Raw genomic sequence first — 21281 nt, 5'->3', positions numbered from 1 at the left:
ACAGCATAGAAAAAAGATACCTCTTAGGGAGGAGAAAGAAACAAATATCAATTAGACTTGAATGGATTAGATTTCTTCATTGGTGAAGAAAGTTAAGCCACAATTTAACTTTCCTTGCCACACTAAAAGCAAACAAACAAACCCCAAAGAATAGTCAAGCAGCTGAGACATTCAGTGCCCTTGTAGACAAAACAAGACATATTCTTATTGTTGGAATATAGTGGTGCAGGGCCTGCAGACCCTTTCTTTTGACTGATTTGTTCCTTTTGGAATGAAAATATTTACTCAATGCCTGTACCTGATTTGCAGACTGATCAACTGAAATCATCATTGATTTTATTTCTGATAGGGAGAACTTGTCCTCCACATACCATGGTAGAGTAGTGGGTGTTTATAATGAAGATGCAAAGCTTTATAGTTTGGGTCATGTGTAAGGTAGACTCTGACACAGGGCTTAGAGTGTTTATTAGTGAGTGCTGTTGGAAACAACCCAATGGAAGAGAAAAGAATCAGGATCAGACAGAGGAAGAGTCAAAGTGTTTCTTTGGCCAACAACATGGAAACTTTAGAACTGAAATGGTTAATCAGTTTAGTGTCATGTTTGGCCAAAGTGGCCAGGTCTTTGTAAATCACCTCCATTAGTAAATGGATGTGGCTGTCAACTCCCACCCATTAGGGCATGACCTTAGGTCAGGCATTCTCTGCAGCTCAGACTATTCCAGCTCCTAAAGGGGCTCACAGCTGGGATTGTCCTCTGACAACACTCCCCACACCTGGGCCAAGAAGTTCTTCCTTGAGGATTGGTCTTGGTGGTGTTTCTCCTATGTCTACTGCACTACATCAGTCATTGTCCCCTTAACTTTCACAAAAGCTTTTGAAAATATTTATATTTTTTGTTTATAAAAGTAGTACAATTAGACACCAATCTGCATTCAATAGTGCAATGGTTACATCCATTGCTTTGGAGACTATGTGCGCTCTGGTTTGAATGTTTCTGTCTTCCCCAAATTTATATGTTGAAACCTGATCCCCAAGGTGATGGTAGTAAGAGGTAGGAACTGTGGAAGATGATTATTAGATCATGAGGGTGAGGCTCTCGTGATTGGATTAGCGCCCTTATATAAAACGGCCAAGGGAGCTTGTTTGTCCCTTCCAGGACATGAGAACACAGTGAGAAGGAACCATCTATGAGGAAGCGGGCCCTCACTGAATCTGTTGGTGCCTTGATCTTGGACTTCTCAGTCTCCAGAGCCATGAGAATTGAATTTCTGCTATTTATAAGCTACTTGCCAATGATATTTTCTTAGATCCGCCCAAATGGACTAAGACAATTTAGAATTAACATAATAAGGAAATCTGTGTGTACTGATACGAAAATATGTCTATCATGTCATAGACTTACAAAAACCAGTTAGCAGACTATATACACATACACACTATGATTCTATTTTTATTTACAAAAGCTATACATGTATGTAAAATACACAGACACATGTAGATTCACTAAAGCTTTAATCTTCTGAAGACCGGGTTGGAGGTAAACAAGAAGAGAGAATGATAGTTTTCAATTTTTGTTTTGTATGCTCAGTTGATGTGTTCATTTTTCTGTTGCTGATGTAACAAATTATCACACATTTGGCTTAAAACAACACAAATTGTTTATCTCACAGTTCTGGAGATCAAAAGTCTAAAGAGTGTCTCACTGGGCTAATATCAAAGTGTCAGGAGGGCTGTCTTCCTTTCTGGAGGTTCAGGGGACAATCTGTTTTCTTGCCTTTACCAGATTCTAGAGGCTGCCTTCATTCCTTGACTTGTGGCCTCTTCTTCCATCTTAAAAGCCAGCAGACTCACATCTTCAAATCTCTCACTTACTCTCTCTTCTGCCTCCATCTTCCACTTCAAGAATCCTTGTAATTTCATTGGGCCCACCCAGATAATCCAGGATAATTTCCTTATTTTAAGGTCAGATGATTAACAGTCTAAATTCCATATGCACCTTACTTCCCACTTGCTGTGTAACATAACACACTCATAGGTTCTAGGGATTTGGATGTGAACGTCTTTGGTGGGTTGTTATTCTGAGTACTACAGTGGGTAAGTGAAACTACAGCTTTCTCACAGCCTATATGCTAGCTGTTCATGCTTCCTTTTCAGATAATACTAGGTAAATGAGAAAAGAGACGCATCTATGGAGAAATAATTATAATTTAGTACATTATTATTCTTTAATTTCTATAGTATTTATAATAAAGTTCAACAAGAATTTATCTATGAGGAAGTGGGTTTTTTAAACAAGTGTAAAGCCACCTTGTTTAGGAAAAATGTCAGAGAGACTATATACCTTCTCTTCTTGCCTGCTTTTCCCATGAGGGCCTTTGTTGTAGCTCTTACTTTTGAAACGTAATCATTGCTTCATTTCTTTATCTCTTTCCTAATTGGAGGTTCTTTAAGATGGGGGCTATGTACTTTAACTTACCAACCTATTCAATGAATATTCATTAAGTACCTGTTATGGCTATTTTTCTGAACATTTGGGATATTTAAATTGATACAAACCAATAAAAATTTCACTTCTTTAATGGAGGAAAGGCATCCTATATAGAGGGTGATGAATGGAAGGAAACTAAAACAGGTCAAGAAGAATCAGAAGTGCCAGGGTTAGGGGTTGTTTGTAACTTTAAATAGGTTATTAGAATAGGCCTCATTAGGACGGTGATTGAGTAAAGGCTTTGATGTGGTTTGGGTGTGTTCCCATCCAAATCTCATCTTGAATTGTAGTTCCCATAATCCCCAGGTGTCATGGGAGGGACCCTGTGGGAGATAATTAAATCATGGGGGTGGTTACCTCCATGCTCTTCTCTTGATAATGAGTGAGTTCTGGAGATCTATAGTTTTCCAAGGGGCTTTTCCTCCTTTTACTCCACACTTCTCCTTCCTGCTGCCATGTGAATAAGGATGTGTTTGCTTCCCCTTCCACCATAATTGTAGGTTTCCTGAAGCCTCCCTAGCCATGCTGAACTGTGAGTCATTTAAACCTCTTTCCTCTATAAATTACCCAGTCTCGGGTATTTCTTCATAACAGCATGAGAATGGACTAATACAGGCTTGGAGGAGTTTAAGGAGTTAGTCATGGGGTGTCAGAGTGGGCTTCATTAGGAAGATGCTATTTGAGTAAAGACTCTGAGGACTTCAAGGAGTTAGTCATGTGGGTAACTACACAACTGCGTTGGAGGCAGAGGGAACATTTACTCTAAAGTCCTTAAGGCAGGAAAATTCCAAGACTGATCAAGTAACAGCATGAGAGCATGTGCAGATGTCTTGGGCCAAGATGTTGAATACAGACTGAAGGGAGTCAAGTGTGGGAGGTGATCCGAGAGTGATTTTTCTGGTGTGTATCAGGGTGGTAGCGATGAAAGTGATGTAAACTCATCAGATTGAGGATGCACTATACTTGGAAAATAGGGCAAGTAAGGTTTGTAGACACCTTGGTTGTGGGATATGAGAGAAAGAGGTTTCAAGGATGATTTCAAGGCTTATAGTTTCACTAATTGGAAGGATGAAGTTGCCATAAACTGAAATAAGGAAGGCTAGGATGAGCAGGTTTGGTAGAGAAGATCGAGAGTTTGTGTTGGGCATATTATTAAGTTGAGATTCTATAAGACTTCCAAGGGTAGATGATGAGAAGTCAATATCCTGATATATGAATCTGGAGTTTAGGAAAGAGGTCTGGCATATGTGTAAATATGAGAGCCATCAGCACATAATAGATGCTGAGAGAACAAAGAGACTGTCTAAGATTATCAAATGAGGCATAGATGGCTTGAGAATGAGACTGAGGTTGGAGTCCTGGGTCACTCTAGCAGAAACTAGGGTAAGAAGGGAAACCAACCAAAGAGACCAAGCTGGAACCCTCTGCACCCTTTTTGACAGCAGTAGGTAGTAGATGTTTATTTAGTGGATAAATGCACAAAGAGGAGGTAAAGTAGCAAAGGACAATGGGGAATTTTATCTGTCTATGAAGAATAAATTAAAAGGTGAAAAATAAGATCAACTGTATTTATCTCATCAGTGAATGGGTAGGGAGCAAGTCATGGAAATTAATATAAAAATAGATCTGTTTCTTTTTACTCTATAAATATATTTGTTTATAAAAAATAACCATTAATTTGAATAAGTTAAAGTGTTTTTTTCCTAATGCAATTACTTCTTTTTAATCTTCATGGTGCTTAATGTGCTGGTGTGGCTAATTCTTTGAAAAAAGTATGTAAAAATATCCCTTCTCTACAGAGATGAATCTAGTTCTTCAGACTGGTTATTCCTATACTTTTTATTTGTTTTTGTTTTTGTTTCAGAGACAGGGTCTTGCTCTGTTGCCCAGGCTGGAGTGTAATCACAGCTCACTGCAGTCTCGACCTCCTGGGCTCAAGGAATCCTCCTATCTCAGTCTCCTGAATAACTACAGGGGCACACCACCACATTCAACTTATTTATTTTTTGTAGAGATGAGGTCTTGCTATGTTGCCCAGGCCAGTCTTGAACTTCTGGGCTCAAACAATCCCCCTGCCTACACATCCCAAATTGTTGGGATTACAGGTGTGAGCCACCACGCACGACCATGTGAATATGAATATACTTGAGAATAGCAACACTAAGTAGTTGAAACTCATTTTAGAAATTACCCCATGAACATATCTAAATTCTTCATAAAGAATTATAGAAGAATTTCTAAAGTCAACTTGGTAAAACTTACTGATGATTTTCATTGAAAAAGCATGATTTTGCTTCCATATATTTGATAATTTACATAACTTTAAACTTTCACTGTGGTCTTAACTGGTATTAAAGGTGATTTGGAAATTGTATTGATCATGTATCTTGCTATCGTATAAAAGAAGTAGACATTTTCCTTAAGAACTTTATATTCTAGGTTAAACAGTTAAGACACTTATATAAATGTACATATAAACAATTTAGTTAAGAAAATATAAGATGATGTAATTGCAGGTCTGTCTGACTCCCACCTGTCTCTTTGGACAGAGGAATTTATAAAAGAATAGACTGAAAAAGTGGCAATAACTATAAACTTGCATTTTGACAGAAAGGAAGAGGAATAGAAAAGGAAGCAGAATCAGTTGCCTTGATATGGATACAAGTTCTACAAATAGGACAGCAACTATGCTTGAATAGTAGTTCACATACTTTACAAAGTAAATTTAATTTGGTTATATTGGACCTGACCTGTTGGTGAGAAGTGGATGTCTCAGCATGGGGAGGTGTGTAAGTTTTCTCAGGACCAAAGAGAGCCCTAGGTAGTGAAATCTTTGTGAGGATTTGGAACCTGAATAGGAAATAGCATTTTAACAATGCTCATCTTACCACAAACCCCAGTTTTTCTTTTTTATGAGTGTATTAGTCTCTGAAGATACAACCTGAGTTGGACAATTACTCAAGATCTGTTACATATTTAGCATCAGGGAAGTTATGCAAAGCATATTATTATTTCTTATGTTTATTTTGGGTGCAGACCTTCAGAAAGGCCTTAACTAATCTCCAGGTCAAAGCCTATAGTGACCACCCTTGCTGCCGCTGCCTGCCACACCTCCCTCTCTGTGCTTCCTTGCTACATTCAGGGACTTTGTTGTCATAGTTCCTCTCTTACTGCAGAGGGATTCCAAAGCTCTTGGAAAACAGGAAGTAGCTCATCCTTTCCTATGGGCTGAGGGGAGCAGTCCTTGATTTACAATACGAAAATTCTATAATCTTTGTACCTTTGATAGAGGTGACAAATATAGAGATCTTTCTTGGAATAGAATTTGTCTCAAACTATTTTGAGAAAGCACACAAGGCATTAACATTTACATTTTCAATTAAAGCATAGGGAAACTGTTTACAACAAGGGGACAGAAGTTGATGCTGTTGTTTATTGTGTTATATGCTGGTTATAGACCCTCATTTTACAGTTATTTCTCTAAAATGCAGTAAAAAAAATGCCTAGCACTATAGCAACCTCTATGAAATGAGGCATATGCTGTTTCTAAGACTCACAATATGTGTTTCTGAACTGTTTGCTCATAAACATGTTTATTGTAGGTGCTGCCTGGGCAGGGGCTGCTTTCCTGTAGAAATCCTGTCTTGAATACACTAGGTTCTGGTTCCTCTTGTGGAAGAATGAAGCTCTTTTTGACTGCCTTGGAAAATTTGATACTTTCAGGTATTTATGACATAATCAATGGCTGATATGTGTCTTCAGGATTTATGACTGTCCTGTCATAAATTGCCCTAGTTTCAGAGTGCATACACCATCATTGTCTTTTTATTACTGTTATTATTGGAGACAGGCTCTCTGTTGCCCAGGCTGGAGGGCAGTGGCGAGGTCTTGGCTTATTGTAACCTCCTCCTCGCCAGCTCAAGTCATCCTCCCACCTTAGACTCTTGAGTAGCTGGGACTATAGGAGTGTGCCACCATGCCTTGCTAATTTTTTTAAAAAAATTTTTGTAGAGATGAAGTTTTACCATGTTGCCAAGGCTGGTCTCAAACTCCTGAGCTCAAGGGATCCACCCACCTCAGCCTCCCAAAGTACTGGGATTACAGGTGTAAACCATTGTGCCCAGCCCACTCTGTCTTTGAGGTGGGGCGAAGGTGAGATGTAGTGACACAGATATTCCGTGTACCATAGTGATACCTTATTTATGAATCATCTTGCTCTCTCTCTTAAAGTCTCTCTATGCCAGAAACATCATTTGATGTGGTATTCGACATGGGTTCACCTTCTGGTTTTGTCACTAAATGCTTTATGACTTTGGTCTCAACCCTCCTCTGTGTCTAGAGAATTGTTAAATTGCTAAATTAAAATGAATTTTTGAGAGCGTTTTGATGTCACAAAATGTAATAGCTGCTGAGTGCCCAAGTATATATCAAGTTTTCTTTAGTGAAGAAGACTCATAAGTGGTAAGGGAGAGGCTGCTTTTGGAGAGGGCAGAGTGAGAGGAGATGGAAGTTTGGAAATATGTCTTATAAGGAATGCCAATGAGGAGGCAATCATTCTGTAACAGGTACTTGTGATCTAGTAAAGCTTGTGTTTTGTATAGAAGGCTATGTAGGCTTTTATGATGGGGAACGTGTGAAAATAATGACGTAGAGCCAATGGGGCCTAGGGACCTTTGCAGCGTCTAACCCAGGTCTGTTTCATTCCCAGGCTAGGGGGCTATAATTCTCTTCTGAAAGTTACCTGGCATGATTATGTTGCCGCTCTTAAAGCAAAATAGCCCAAATTTTGTTGAAGAAATGTTTTAGAGAAATGATTGCCTCACATTTCTAACACCATTCTTGATTATTTGTTTATTAAATAACTTTTCATTGGGGGAAAAGTGTATGGAAATTTAAGCTGGGGAAATTACTTGGGAGAATTTCTTAATGTATGAGTCCATTCTTGCACTGCTATGAAGAATTACTTGAGACTGAGTAATTTATGAAGCAAAGAGGCTTAATTGACTCACAGTTCTGCAGGCTGTACAGGCAGCATGGTTGGGGAGCCCTCAGGAAACTTACAAGCATGGCAGAAGGGTGAAGAGAAAGCAAGCACCTTCTTCATGTGGCAGAACAGGAGGAAGAAAGCAAAGAGGGAAGTGCTACACACTTTTATTTATTTATATTTTGAGGCAGAGTCTCACTCTGTCACCCAGGCTGCAGTGCAGTGGTGCAATCTTGGCTCACTGCACCCTCTGCCTCCCAGGTTCAAGTGATTCTTATGCCTCAGCCTCTCGAGTAGGTGGGATTATAGGCGTGCACCACCACGCCAGGCTAATGTTTATATTGTTAGTAAATATGGGGTTTCGTCTTGTTGGCCAGGCTGATTTCAAACTCCTGGCCTTAAGTGATCTGCCTGCTGTGGCCTCCTAAAGTGCTGGAATTGCAAGCGTGAGCCACCATGCTCGGCCTGCACACTTTTAAATAACCAGATCTCACGAGAACTCACTCACTGTCCCAAGAACAGCAAGGGAGAAATCCACTCCCATGACCGTATCACCTCCCACCAGGTCCCTCTCCCAACACTGGGGATTACAATTCAACATGAGATTTGGGTAGGGACACGGAGCCAAACCATATTACTGAGGAACAACTTAATGTGGATAGTTTCTGTGTATGTGTGAGAATACAGTTTTCTCATAAACCATTCTATTTTTTAAGCTCAACTATTTTATCTTCCTTAAAGATAGGGGGGTTGAAAGTTGATTTTATAGTTTGAGCTCTTGTTATTTTTCAACCATTAGCCAATACATATAAGTGGCGATTATTTAAGAAGAATAACATAATAATCAAATACTGGGAACTATAAGAAGCTTAGCATTGTGGAGTTGGAAGGGACAAGCACCTGAATTTATTGTCAGCATTTATATAATTGTTCTGCCCTCCTTAACTGTAAAATGGCAAAAGTAATACTTGATCCATAGATTTATTTTAAGGATTAAAAGATAATGTATTCATTCAAAAATATTTATTAAGTGTTTTGTTTGTTTGTTTTGTTTTTTCAAGACAAAGTCTCATTCTGTCACCCAGGCTGGAGTGCAGTGGTGCTATCTCGGCTCACTGCAACCTCCGCCTCACTGGTTCAAGCATTCTCCTGCCTCAGCCTCCCGAGTAGCTGGGATTACAGGCATGTGCCATCATGTCCAGCTAATTTTTGCATTTTTAGTAGAGACAGGGTTTCGCTATGTTGGCCAGGCTGGTCTCGAACTCCTGACCTTAAGTGATCTGCCGGCCTCGGTCTCCCAAAGTGCTGGGATTACAGGTGTGAGCCACAGCACTTGGCCTATTGAGTGTTTAGTATGTGCCAAGGCATTTGCTCGTTCAGAGGATATATCTATGTACTAGAAAGAAGATCCTGGCTTTACTAACTAGAAGGGAAAATAACTTTATCCGGTGATGACAAAGGTGATAAGTACTTCCACAGTGCTCACTGGGACAAAGTGTCAGACCTTACACAGTACCTGATACTAGGGGAGAAAGGGATGGACCTGATGTGTCTTGGGTGTAAAGTATACCCATTATTTAATCCTAACAACAATTCTGTAAACTTGGTCTTATTTTCCTTCCTTATACAGATGAGCAAACTTGTGTTCTTGTAGGTCTGTGTCAAGTAATGTTTGTTAAATAAGTTAATGTGTAAACGGAAACGTGGAACAGTTGTGCAGCTTGCCCCGGTTCTTCAGCAAGTTAGTGACAGCTGGGACCAGAGCTGTTTCTGACTTCAGCCCAGGGGTCCTTTCATTATTCTATACTGCCTCTCAGAGTGTGCATACGGGTGTGTGTGTGTGTGTATGTATGGCAGATATGAAAGTTGCAGTCTTATATATGCTACACTTATCGATATAAAAATTATTTCACAAAACACAAATAATAGTGAAGTCAGGGCTCCTAGTTTAATCCATTTTAGTGCCTATCACTAGTTACCGGTATATTCAATTATCCAGATAGATTGACTTTGTGCTGTGGATTTAGTGTACTAAATAACAGGATCCAGATCTGTGAAGTTTTCTTTTTCTGGAAAACTACTGGATGTGAAGCAATTTAAGCCAGAATTCAAGGCCATTCATCCAAAATGTAAGGTGTTCTGAAATAGAAGGTGTATATATCACCTTTATCTAATGTGTGGGTTGTGTGGGAGACTTTTCTTTGCAAATTGAATCATTGGAGACCAATGATCCTATAACTGCATTTGAAATCCTTCTGCTGGCAAACCTTTGGTAGTTTTAATTTCTTTCTCAAAGAAAACATCTGTTATAGGTGTCTGTAGTCTAGTTGTGTGTGGGCTACCATTTTAATTAGTAAAGCTATAATGGCAGTCTTGGGATTTTGTAGAAACTCTAGTAATAGATAGAAGTGAACATTTCTAATCCTTTATTATGATCCCATTATCAATTTCAAGTCAGTTTCTTCCCTATGCCATCTCTCCACCAACTCCCAGCTGTCTTGAAAGAACATTAATAATATTTTTCTAACTTTATTTTTCAGGAATTACTGTAAGTTCGAGGGCCTCTTTCTTTTTGCTTGGAAGGGAAGCTGGGTCAGGAAAGCAGAGGAGTTAGTTTTGGAGGGCCCTCCTTTTGTGCATCATTTAGTTGCAGATCTAAGCAATGTCTTTAATCCCAAGGAAACGATACAGCACTCCTCCAGGGTTTTCGGAAGGTATTCACTAACACTACCTAACTATGTCCCTTCTGTAATTTATGTGGACTCTAAACATTGCTGTAATATACTACTAGAGAAATACAAGATGTGTACATTTTTTCCTTCCTTCCTTCCTTCCTTCCTTCCTTCCTTCCTTCCTTCCTTCCTTCCTTCCTCCTCCTCCCTCCCTCCCTCCCTCCCTCCCTCCCTCCCTCCCTTCCTTCCTTCTCTCTCTGTTTCTTTATTTCTTTCTCTTTCTCTCTCTCTCTCTCTTTTTTTTTTTTTTTTTTTTGACAGAGTTTCACTCTTTGTTGCCCAGGCTGGAGTGCAGTGGCACTTAAATGTCAACCTGACTTCCACTTCTCTCCAGTCTGCAATAGTCTGCCCAAATTATTAGAGTTTTAAGACTTTTAAGTTTTACTAGTCCTTCCAGTACAGAAAGGTGTTGCAGCCCCAAATAATGTGTATGTCGATGCTATCACTGCAGCGCTTTGGGTTGACCAACCTCATCCTGACTTCTGATCTGGAGTCTACTGTCATAGAAAGGTATAATATGTTTATAATTTTCCTCCCCCAATATTTCTTTGCTTCTCCATGTCAGTATTTCTCCACTAAACGCTTAGATATGTTTGATTTTACCCTTGCAGCTCTGTTATAAGGCAGACAAGCCTGAGCTGACACACACAGTTTCTCTCATGACAAGGACCAATTGTGATTTATGACCATTTACAGGATGCTAGTGATGTGGGGAAGGGTGTGTTTTTAGCCAGCAAGGCTATGTCCTTTCTCTTGGAAATAAAGAACATGTTAAAAATAGGTAGCAGGGTTAAAAAGAGGAAGCATCACTGTAATTTTCTGTTTAGTGAAGAGCCCTTAGGCTAACTTTCTATAATGTTCAGCTAATGTGTTTGTATCTTCCAATCATCTTAACAAATATTTATTGACTGCCTGCTTCTTGCAAGGTGTTATGCTGGCTGAAATGAAAGTTTTCATGAAAATTCTAATGTATAGAATTAGGAAGTTAGAAAGGGGGGTTATTAGCATGGGTCTTTGTCTGCTTTCATTGAACAGAACCTGTTATGAAGTAATAAATTTTCCTCCAAAAATTTGGTTTATTTAGCAAGCAACATATCAACTAAAGATGAAAGAAGTAGAAACATTTATTCACTTGTAATGTTAATATGAACCTTTGTTTTCATCAGAAATTCCTGAAAACCTAGATTATAGTATGTTACAGTACAACCTTGGGTTTGGCTTTTAGCACCAAGGATAAACAAAGATTTATGAACACAAAAGATGCTGTGAAAGCTCAGATTCCTGCTACACTTTGAATGCCCTATAGTTCTCTAAACGGTCCTAAATGTGGAAAAATCAGGCTTCTCATTGGTTAGGACCCACCGACTCCATCATTGTAATTACTGTGATATAACCTGTAGGGTATGAGTGATTAAATAATTTAATATCACTGGGAAAGTTACTTATTATTTGTTTGATTTGTATATTTGCAAGCAGTTCTTCATTTCTCATGACAGTTCTTGCATTCATCATTTACTGAAGTGGGGTTCTGAGTTAATAAGTTTTTTTTCCTCATTATAAAAATTCTCAGAACAAGTCAAGATCTAATTAGACATCTTCATTTTATTAAATCGGACCTCTTTACAGAGCCTTTTTAGAAGCCCAGGTAACACTTGTTTTTATATATCATTGGCCCACCAGAGTCACATGACTATATCTTGATGCAAAGAAGATTCTGAAGATGTAAATTTTTAGCCTTGGCATATTAAAAAAAATCAGAATTCTGATAGTAAGAAAAACATATTGTTTAGTTGCCCAAGTTGTGCCTTTTTTTCCACCTCTGATTTCTTCCCAATACTTTGATGAAGTACTCTCATGAAGTACTCCCAATACTCTGGCAATTTTCTGTTTCTTGCCCAATATAAAGTGTGGTGTTTGCACTTCATGCCTGAGTCTTTCTTTCCGAGAAAAACCTCCAAGTCTTTTGCAGCTTTCAACTACATTAATTTTACAGGTCTGTCCTTGAAGTATAACTTTAAAAAGGTATTTTATGCTTTTTTTCTTTTTTTTTTTTTTTTGAAATTTCACCTTTTAATTGTCAATTCTAATTATCTGTACAAACTGATTCAGGCAGAAACATACAATGCTGAGAGAAGAAGGGACCTTGGGACTCAGAACTTAGGTTTACTGACTGAGAGAGGCAGAGGTGCTTCCCAAATAGAAACTGTGGCTGTTACCAGAAGAAGGGAACATGGATGCCAGAAAAAGAGAGGACACACATCCAGTTCTGGAAGGTTTATTTGGTTTTCATTAATAAAAATACGAAAACATTTCCCTGGTTTTCTGCTCTTAATCTTCCTTTAAATACGTCAACTAGACATCGTCGATATGGGTGGTTCTTGTAAGATAAAACCTCTGTGGCCCCATGCGGGTTCTCTCCTGGTATTTATACACAAAATTGCCCACGTCTCTTAAAAAAGAGAACATCTGATTTGCCTTTAAGAAAAATGTGGGGTGGGAATGAGGGTGAGTGAGGGCTTTACGTTTCATGCAGTTGCAGACTTTTTGGAGGCAGCTTCTACTGTCTGGGTCATATTTTAATTCCTGATCCTGACGTGGAAGAGAATCCTGATGTTAGCGTCTGAATGGTATTCTTGATAGACTTTTAGTTGAATAAGTAAGGAAGGGTGCTCCCATGAGCAAACCTTATTCAGTGTCCCAGTTTCTGAGCAGCCCAAGGCGCCAAAGCCTAATCTAGGATGAGGATGGTTTGTGTGGAGCTAGTGAAACTACAGCTCCCAATCTCATCCAAGATTGTTGTTTTCCATTTGCTGCTGAACAGCTGTTTGTTTGGCTTTCCAGCAGCATGGATATGCCCACATAATCACAAACTCCTAGATACTGAGGCATCTTAATGAGAACATAGCCTGATTTTGGAAGGAATGGAATGAAGGAGGCCAAGTGAATTGCATCAGGGTAACTGGTAGAAAAACTGGCATTAGAACCTTGATTCTGTGCTCACTGTCCAGCACTCTGCTCCAGTACATGAAACTTGTCAGAGAAAATGAGATGAAGCGCCATGGTTTCCTATGCCCTCCATGTTTGTTTGTGGTATTTCAGCAACCTAAAATCTACTGATGGATCTGTCAAGTTTTAGATTTAGTAACAGGCTCATTGACTATGGAAATAATTGGGCTGGGGGTAAGGTCTCTCTGGCAGATTGAAGTAACTAGAGCAAGAGTAGATGGGTTATTGTGGTGGAATGAGGGACACTGGCTAGTTTAAATCACATTTCTGCAGTTTGTGGTTGGCCTTGGAGCTCTTTTGTCTCTGTAGTTTATTAGCAGACAAGCTTTTCGCTGCTGGAGCAAAAAGCTACCTACAATAGTGTGAATCAGCAAGTAGGAAGTATTAGTCATGTGAACTCAGATACTACCTATTGCCAAAGGCATGATATATTCATATCTTACATTTTATCTTCTCTGTGACCATTCATTACATGCAGTGACAGCATACTTAGTCTTCTGTGTGGCTCAATTGGGGGCACATTTGGTCTAGTCCAAGTAATTATATGTAACATAAAATTACATACAGCACAGTCAGCAAAGAAGCTGTCCTTGCTTCCCCTATCACTAAGACCTAGGGTGACTCTGGAATGCCACTGTGTGAACATTTCTCACTCTTGTTGTATGTTTCTAAATCCCAAATCAATCTGACAAAGGATTTTCTGTGAATTTCTTGTTAATTTCCTGACATAAAAGCTCTTATGAACATACGTAATCCAAACTTAATTCTTTGTTTGAACCAAAATCATTTTTTATTCAAGAGGGAACAATTATATGAATCTAGATTTTCCCAGTAAATCCATAACATACAGAGCTGAAGTTAAAGTGGAACCCGAGGTAATGTGAGCCCTGGGTAAGGTAGAATAAGAATGGAGAGGTAATAGGTCAAGAAAGGAGAGAATGATTCATTTCTTGAGAAAGATGAGCAAGGTGGTCAAATAGATTTGCTTCTCAACAAAGGGTGTAATTTAAGCACTTAGTTTTAGTTTCTTTTGAAGCTGCCTTCCCTCTTTCCCATCTCTCTATTCCAACATAGCAGAGTAAGAAGGAAAAAAAAAAATCAATACAAAACAACCATTTACTTATTTCCTAGAGTAATACTTCTCAAATTTTTACAAATCACCTGGAAATCTTGTAAAATGCAGATTCTGATTCAGTAGTGGTCAGTGATTCTCAAAGAGTGTTCCTTGGAGCAGCCATGTTGGAACCACTGTGTGCTTATTTAGAACTGAATTTATGAGCCCCACCTAACCTATTAAATTAAAATTTTATTAGATGGGCCCATAAACTGTTTTAGGAAGCTTACCAGGTAATTCTTATTCACCTGAAAGTTTGAGACTCATTGACATAGAGGAGATTCTCTGGAGTTTTTCTGAGGACTCTGGTATTTTCTACTGTCATTGGGCTTACAGTATACAGTTGATCTTCAGCAATGGAAACAGTTGGACAGAGATCTTTATTTAGGCTCCTGAATGGCTGTCGGCATCTTGAAACTTAACTGGCTTCATGAAAGTCTGTATTTCTTGGTCCTTTGACATCTATTATGATAACCCTGATATTTCTAAAGCAGACATGCCACTTCATGGAATCACAGACCTCATAGAATTCCAGGCACTTCATGGATTCATGCACGTTAGCACAGCTAGACACCTTTATGTGGCAATTGGGTAATACTTACTTCAAAAGATAGGATAAAGGAAAAACTACCTAAAATTTCTCATAACAAATTTTTTTTTGCAGAGTTTTCAGGGGTATGGATACTATATGGACTTTATATCTTTATATCAGCTTAGTCCCAGTTAATTGCCATTTTCAATCATATTAACGGCCATTGGTCATTGCTATCCAGTCTACGACTGGCTGGTTCTAATGGCTACAAGCATGCTTAGCAGTGCCCTCATGAATGTTGCCATTATTGTTGAAAGAGGAAAACATTTTAATAATAGGAATTGGATTTTCTCAGTATTCAGTATTTGCAAAAGGTGGATGTAACCTCTTATGACGTCTCAACAGCTATTACTTTATTTTTTAAAATCTTATTTTCACACCCCATGATTCTGGAGCAGCTATAATTTTAATTTCTGAAAGTTTTGATGATTTCCTCCAAGGCTATAGCTGGAGAAATGCACATTGTCTATTATTAGTAGCATTTCTCAAATTGTTTACAAGGCCTGTAATATAGATGGGCTGAGACTGTGTTTATGCTTTTCCATTGAGAAATTTTGGTCTTGCAGAAAGAATCCATTTGTTCTGTAAATCTATATAAAGCAAAGAGAAGAGTTCAAAATTTATGAGGGAGCCCAACAAGTGTTCCAAAGAAGGTTATTTAAGTACTACATTTAGGTGCTCATCTAGTATGTTCTTTCTACCAATACACAGCTTAAATACAAATAGATCTAAGAACCTTAGTTAAGATGAAAGGGTAGTGCATACCATGCTATAAAATCTCTCATATGGAATTCACATAAAGTGTCTGCTGCAATTTTGTAATCTTTCCAAAAGCAATATAGTGTGTCTACAGCCCTCATTTACAACTTATAGAAATTTACTCATTTTATGCAGAAAATTGGAAAGGAGCAGATGTTTATTCCTAAGCTAGAATTTTGAAGGCCAGCAATTAAAATAAACATGTCTCTGCCAAAACTTGAACTAAATTAAAAAATTTAGCATATAAATTAAAGCTCACTTAAAACTAAATTTATCAAGGAAATACATTTGTTTTGCATTGCTGGTTTCAATTATTCTGAAAAGGCTTTTATTTTTATGGAACACTGAAGATTTTTAAAAGTTTCAAACAATTTATCGGACAATTGCACCATTTAAAATGAGTTACAAATGTCTTGCTTAAATGTGTGAGCTATTAGCACATATGACCTTATAGAGAGACATTAAAGCAACCATATCCTCAAGTTTATGTCTATATTCCCAGGGGAGTACAAGAAACTGGTCTGTAGACTTGAAATAGATAAAGCTGTGGGCTGAGGATAATGCAGCACTCTCTTCTATTCATTTGTTCCTTTGGTCAGGAATCTGAATGTTGAGACATCTTCAATAAATTATGCATACTCAAATATTTGTGCTCTTAGCTTATTGCCACAGAGGAAAGGAGGTTATTTCCTACTTTTTTAGTATCTCTCTGTTTTCGTCTGATTTGTACAATGTTGCCTAATTAATCTTTCTTAAACACTTTGCCTTCCACACATTTTGCCTAAAACCTTCATTGGCTCTTGTAAGATGTGCTAGCTTTCTAGGGTCTCAGTTTACTGTTGCTACCCTACTTAAATGAATCTCCAATGCTTCCTAATTGTTACTGCTGGGCTTCAACCAATCCAATGACTTTCCTTTCTCTGACATACATCAGGTTTATGCAAAGTAGTTTCTTGGCTTAAGTTAGCCTGTATTTCTACAAAGGTGCTGTCAGATCATCAAATGTGACTGTCTCTACATATGGGCCTGATATCTAGTTTAGAAATTCTATGCTGTAAATGTTTTAGCTTAAAACTCTAAAATTTAACCAGTTTTTTGAATTCTATTATATTACGTGCTTCTGGAATAAATCTAAACACAATGAAATCCTTTCTTGAAAATTTAGGGATGTTATACACAATATAAATAAGTTGTAAGACAGTGATTTCTACTAGACAGTTTAGGTATTAAGAACTATTTGCCCTTCTATTAAATTGACCCAGGCTATGCCTTTCTAGTGTTTTTGTATACTCTGATTTTTTTAGTGGCTTTTATGTTTTCCTAATTGTTTTCAGTGTCTGTCTTTTCTGCTGTACCTGTATCCAAATAGAAGTACTTACCTTTCTAATGTCATTTTTCAGTTTGTTGTAGGTTAATAAACTTAGATTTTTTAGCTTAAGTAAAAATAAATAGACTTCGAATAAGATCTCATAAATGAAGTACTTTACTTGGAACTTTTTTTTTCTTTTATCTGTTTGGATACCTTTATTATTGGCTGACTTCTGACTTCTTATCTATGATCTATATAATACAGAATGTTACTAAATAACCTCCAAGCAAGTAGAGCATTACTGTAATTTACATGGTAAGGGTGTGGGAAGCTGGGTGGTGATTTGGTATTTTCAGGTAATATACACTCAAATATTGACCTATTGACCTTTTACTCGAAGTCTCCGATAAATCTCAAATCTTCATTTTTTTTTTTTTTTTTTTTTTTTTTTTTTGAGACAGAGTCCTCTGTCACCCAGGGTGGACTGCAGTGGCACCATCTCGGCTTACTATAGCCTCTGCCTCCTGAGTTCAAGAGATTCTCCCACCTCAGCCTCCTGAGTTGCTGGAATTACAGGCAGGTGCCACCACACCCAGCTAATTTTTGTACTTTGAGTAGAGACACGGTTTCACTATGTTGACCAGGCTGGTCTCCCACTCTTGACCTCAAGTGATCTGCCCACCTCGGCCTCCAAAAGTGCTGGGATTACAGACGTGGGCCACCATGCCTGGTCTTGCAGCAAATCCTGAAAGCTCACTATTAAGACTCATGATTTTTTGGGGGGTTAGAAAAATTACTATGATTCAGGGCCAGGCGCGGTGGCTTACGCCTGCAATCCCAGCACTTTAGGAGGCCGAGATGGGAGGATCACGAGGTCAGGAGATCGAGACCATCCTGGCTAACACTGTGAAACTCCATCTCTAGGAAAAAATACAAAAAATTGTGGCGGGCACCTGTAGTCCCAGCTACTCAGGAGGCTGAGGCAGGAGAATGGCGTGAACCCGGGAGGCGGAGGTTGCAATGAGCCGAGATCACACCACTGCCCTCCAGCCTGGGCAACAGAGCAAGACTCTGTCTGAAAAAAAAAAAAAAGAAAAAAGAAAAAATTGCTATGATCCCCTCTCTCAAATAAAATTCTGGTGACTTTTCTTTAACTCACCAAAAGTAGATACATACATTTTTCTGATTCATTGTTTGAAGACAAGCCTTAAGATATTTTGAAATAAAATTCCACAAACATTACACAGAACTTGTAGTTATGTGAGGAGAGCAAGATTTTTTTTTTTAATCTTATTTTTTTTATTATTTATTTATTAATTTTTTTTTTCAGACGGATTCTCTCTCTGTCGGTAGGCTGGAATGCAGTGGCATGATCTAGGCTCGCTGCAGTCTCCGCCCTGCCGGGTTCAAGCAATTCTCATGCCTCAGCCTCCTGAGTAGCTGGGACTACAGGCGTGCGTCACTACACCCAGCTATTTTTTTTTTTCTCTATTTTTAGTAGAGATGGGGTTTCACCATGTTGGCCAGGATGGTCTCCATCTCCTCACCTCGTGATCCACCCGCCTTGGCCTCCCTAAGTGCTGGGATTACAGGCGTGAGCCACCGCGCCCAGCCTGTTTTTGTTTTTATTTTGTAAAACGGCCTTCTGCACGCTGAAAATCTCTCTCTTTTGCTCTTTTATCTGTCATCTCCTCCCCACTCCCACACCCCGTACTCCTTACCCAATCTTGCCACTGCAGGACATGAGATAGGATGAAAGTTGGAAAATAATAATTTATGGAGAAAGCCTGTGTTCCCTGCTTTATCAAAGTAAATTGTAGAAAATTAATGTTGTGACAAGATGATTCTATTTTGATGAATAAAATCATTGAAAAGCTATCAAGACTCACTGTTTCTCTGCTGAGAGAACTTTTTTCCTCTCTATTCTGCATTCGTATTCTTGGCTTTCTTCCCAATTAGTCTCTGCTAAAGAGTGATAATTAGGGAGCTAGGATTTTCACCTACCTTGTGAACAGTAAAAATACCCATTTTTCCACCACTGAAGCTATGTATATTAATACTCTATGCTTTCAGAAAGAGAATCCCACACTGCTGTGATTCCTGCTTAAAAAAGGAGGTAATCTAATGCCAAAATAAAAACAATTTTACGGTAGTTTTACGAGCTCCCGGGAACAATGGCCACATGATGTTCAGTTGCTTGTTTCGTGTCTGATGACTGAGTTCAAGTACGTCTTAGAGGCTAAATTTGGTTTAACATATTTTACATCTTCTCAAACTCCTTATAACAAGAGCAGTAAATTAAAATTAAATTTCGACCTTAAGTGGATTGCATGTTTTGCATAGGTAATAATATATTCATATGGTTCAAAAATCCGAAAGCGTAAATGAGTACATAGTAAGAGATTTCCGTCCTACATCCCCATCTTTCCAGCTCCTTTTACTCCCCATCCCTTCCCCATGAGAACTATTGTTACTTGTTTTTTATGTGTCCTTTCAGAGTTTTTTCTGCATATACAAACCTAAAATAAACATAGATTCTTATTCTCCTACTTTTTATAAAAAATGTAGCACATTTTATGAATATTTTGCCTCTTGATTTTTTTTCTTGCTTAACATAATATAGTTATTTCTATATACATACATAGGGATGTTTCTTAATTTTTTATAGCTGCATATCATTTCCTTGCACTGAAGTACCATAATATATGCATATTTCACAATTCCCTTATTCATGTATATTTGACTAGTTTCAAATCTTTTGATATTATAAACAATACTGCAAAGAATATTATATATGCATAGTTTTATATGGTAGGATAATTTCCCAGCATTGGAATTGCTAGGTTAGAGTATGAGTATTTGAATGTTGATCAACATTATCAAATCACCCTCATATAGGCATTGTGCTTGCTTATGCTCTTACCAGGCTTATATGAGATTGTTCCTTTCTCCTCAGCCTTACCAATAGAGCATGTTGTCAGCCTTTGGCATTTTGCCAATGTGATAAATACAAAATAACACATTAGCAAATTTTTAACCTATGTTTTTCTTATTATGAGTGAAGTAAAATATATTTTCATATATTTGAGTGATGTTCCTCTTTCTATACACGATTCGTATCTTTTACTTTTTTCAACGTTCCAATATTTTGTTGATCTTTTTATTATTTATTTCTATAGGCTTTGTCTAAATTGCACCTTTTCCTGTGATAGAAAGTAAAAAATGTTTCAGAATTATATCATTTGTGTTTTGAGTATCATCTTTTCTATTTTTGTTTTTGTTTGTTTGTTATTTTCTGAAGAATTGGTTGAATTTCTCTAGTTTATTTTTCTTCGTGACTTCTGGATTTTTAGTCATAATTAGAAAAAGCTTCCCCATTCCAAGATTACAAAGGAAATCTCCTGGGATTTTTTGTACTTTTGTGTTATCTTTAGTATCACATAAATCTCTGATTCATCTGGAATTGGCTTGTAGTAAGAAGCTTATTTTTTCTTTATATGACTTAATTATTGAATGGACTGTCTTTTCCCCACTGATGTAAGATACTACCCTTATTATACACTAAATTCTTCTCTATATTGAGCAGTACTTTTGGATTTTCTATTCAATCTCATTTATCTGTTTATTTATGTGTCAGTGTTCAGGGACTATATGTCTTAACATCTAGAATTTCTAAACTACCTTTAATAACTGAAATTGCTAAGCTGTCTGTTTTCCTATTTAAAAGTTTTTCCGAATATTCTTCTTTTCTTCTTTTTGCTTTATAAACTTCCAGATTAACTTGTTTTATTCAAACAACTGGTGTTTTAAAAATAGGATTTTATTACATTTTCAAATTAAATTGCTGTCTTTATGATGTTGAAATTTATTTTGAAAATTATATTACCTTTTCAGTTGTGTAATTCCCTTTGTTTCCTCTAATGGTGCTTCAAATCATCATATAAATCTTGCACATCAACTTTATCAACTTTGTCTTTTAGTATTCTATCTTTTTCATCACCATTGTTAGTGATTTCTATATGTTGATTTTGAATTCTATTTTACCCATCTTTTATTGCTTGTAGTTGTTTTTCAGTTAATTATCTTTTATCTTCCAGGTGTATAATCATAGCCTCTGTAGTAAATAATTCCTTTGTTTTCCTCTTTCCAAATTTGTATAGATCTGATTTGTTGTGACTCGTCTAATTGCTTTGGATCGTACCTAGGGATCAGCTTTAAATATTATCGGTGATCATCTTTTTCTTGTTTCTGACTTCTGGGATTCTAAAATTTTATCATAAAGCGTGATGATGGTTTT

General features: G+C 37.7%; 1 protein-coding gene across 3 annotated transcripts in view; it reads left to right on the top strand.

Annotated features, from left to right (window-relative positions):
• The window catches only part of NRG1 (neuregulin 1), a 1132381-nt gene that overhangs the window by 47275 nt on the left and 1063825 nt on the right, over positions 1-21281 (top strand). The gene's annotated exons all lie outside the window — the stretch shown is intronic.

This window comes from Macaca thibetana, chromosome 8 (assembly GCF_024542745.1).
Source record: "Macaca thibetana thibetana isolate TM-01 chromosome 8, ASM2454274v1, whole genome shotgun sequence".
Lineage (NCBI taxonomy): Eukaryota > Metazoa > Chordata > Mammalia > Primates > Cercopithecidae > Macaca > Macaca thibetana.
This window is presented reverse-complemented; position numbering and strand designations above follow the sequence as displayed.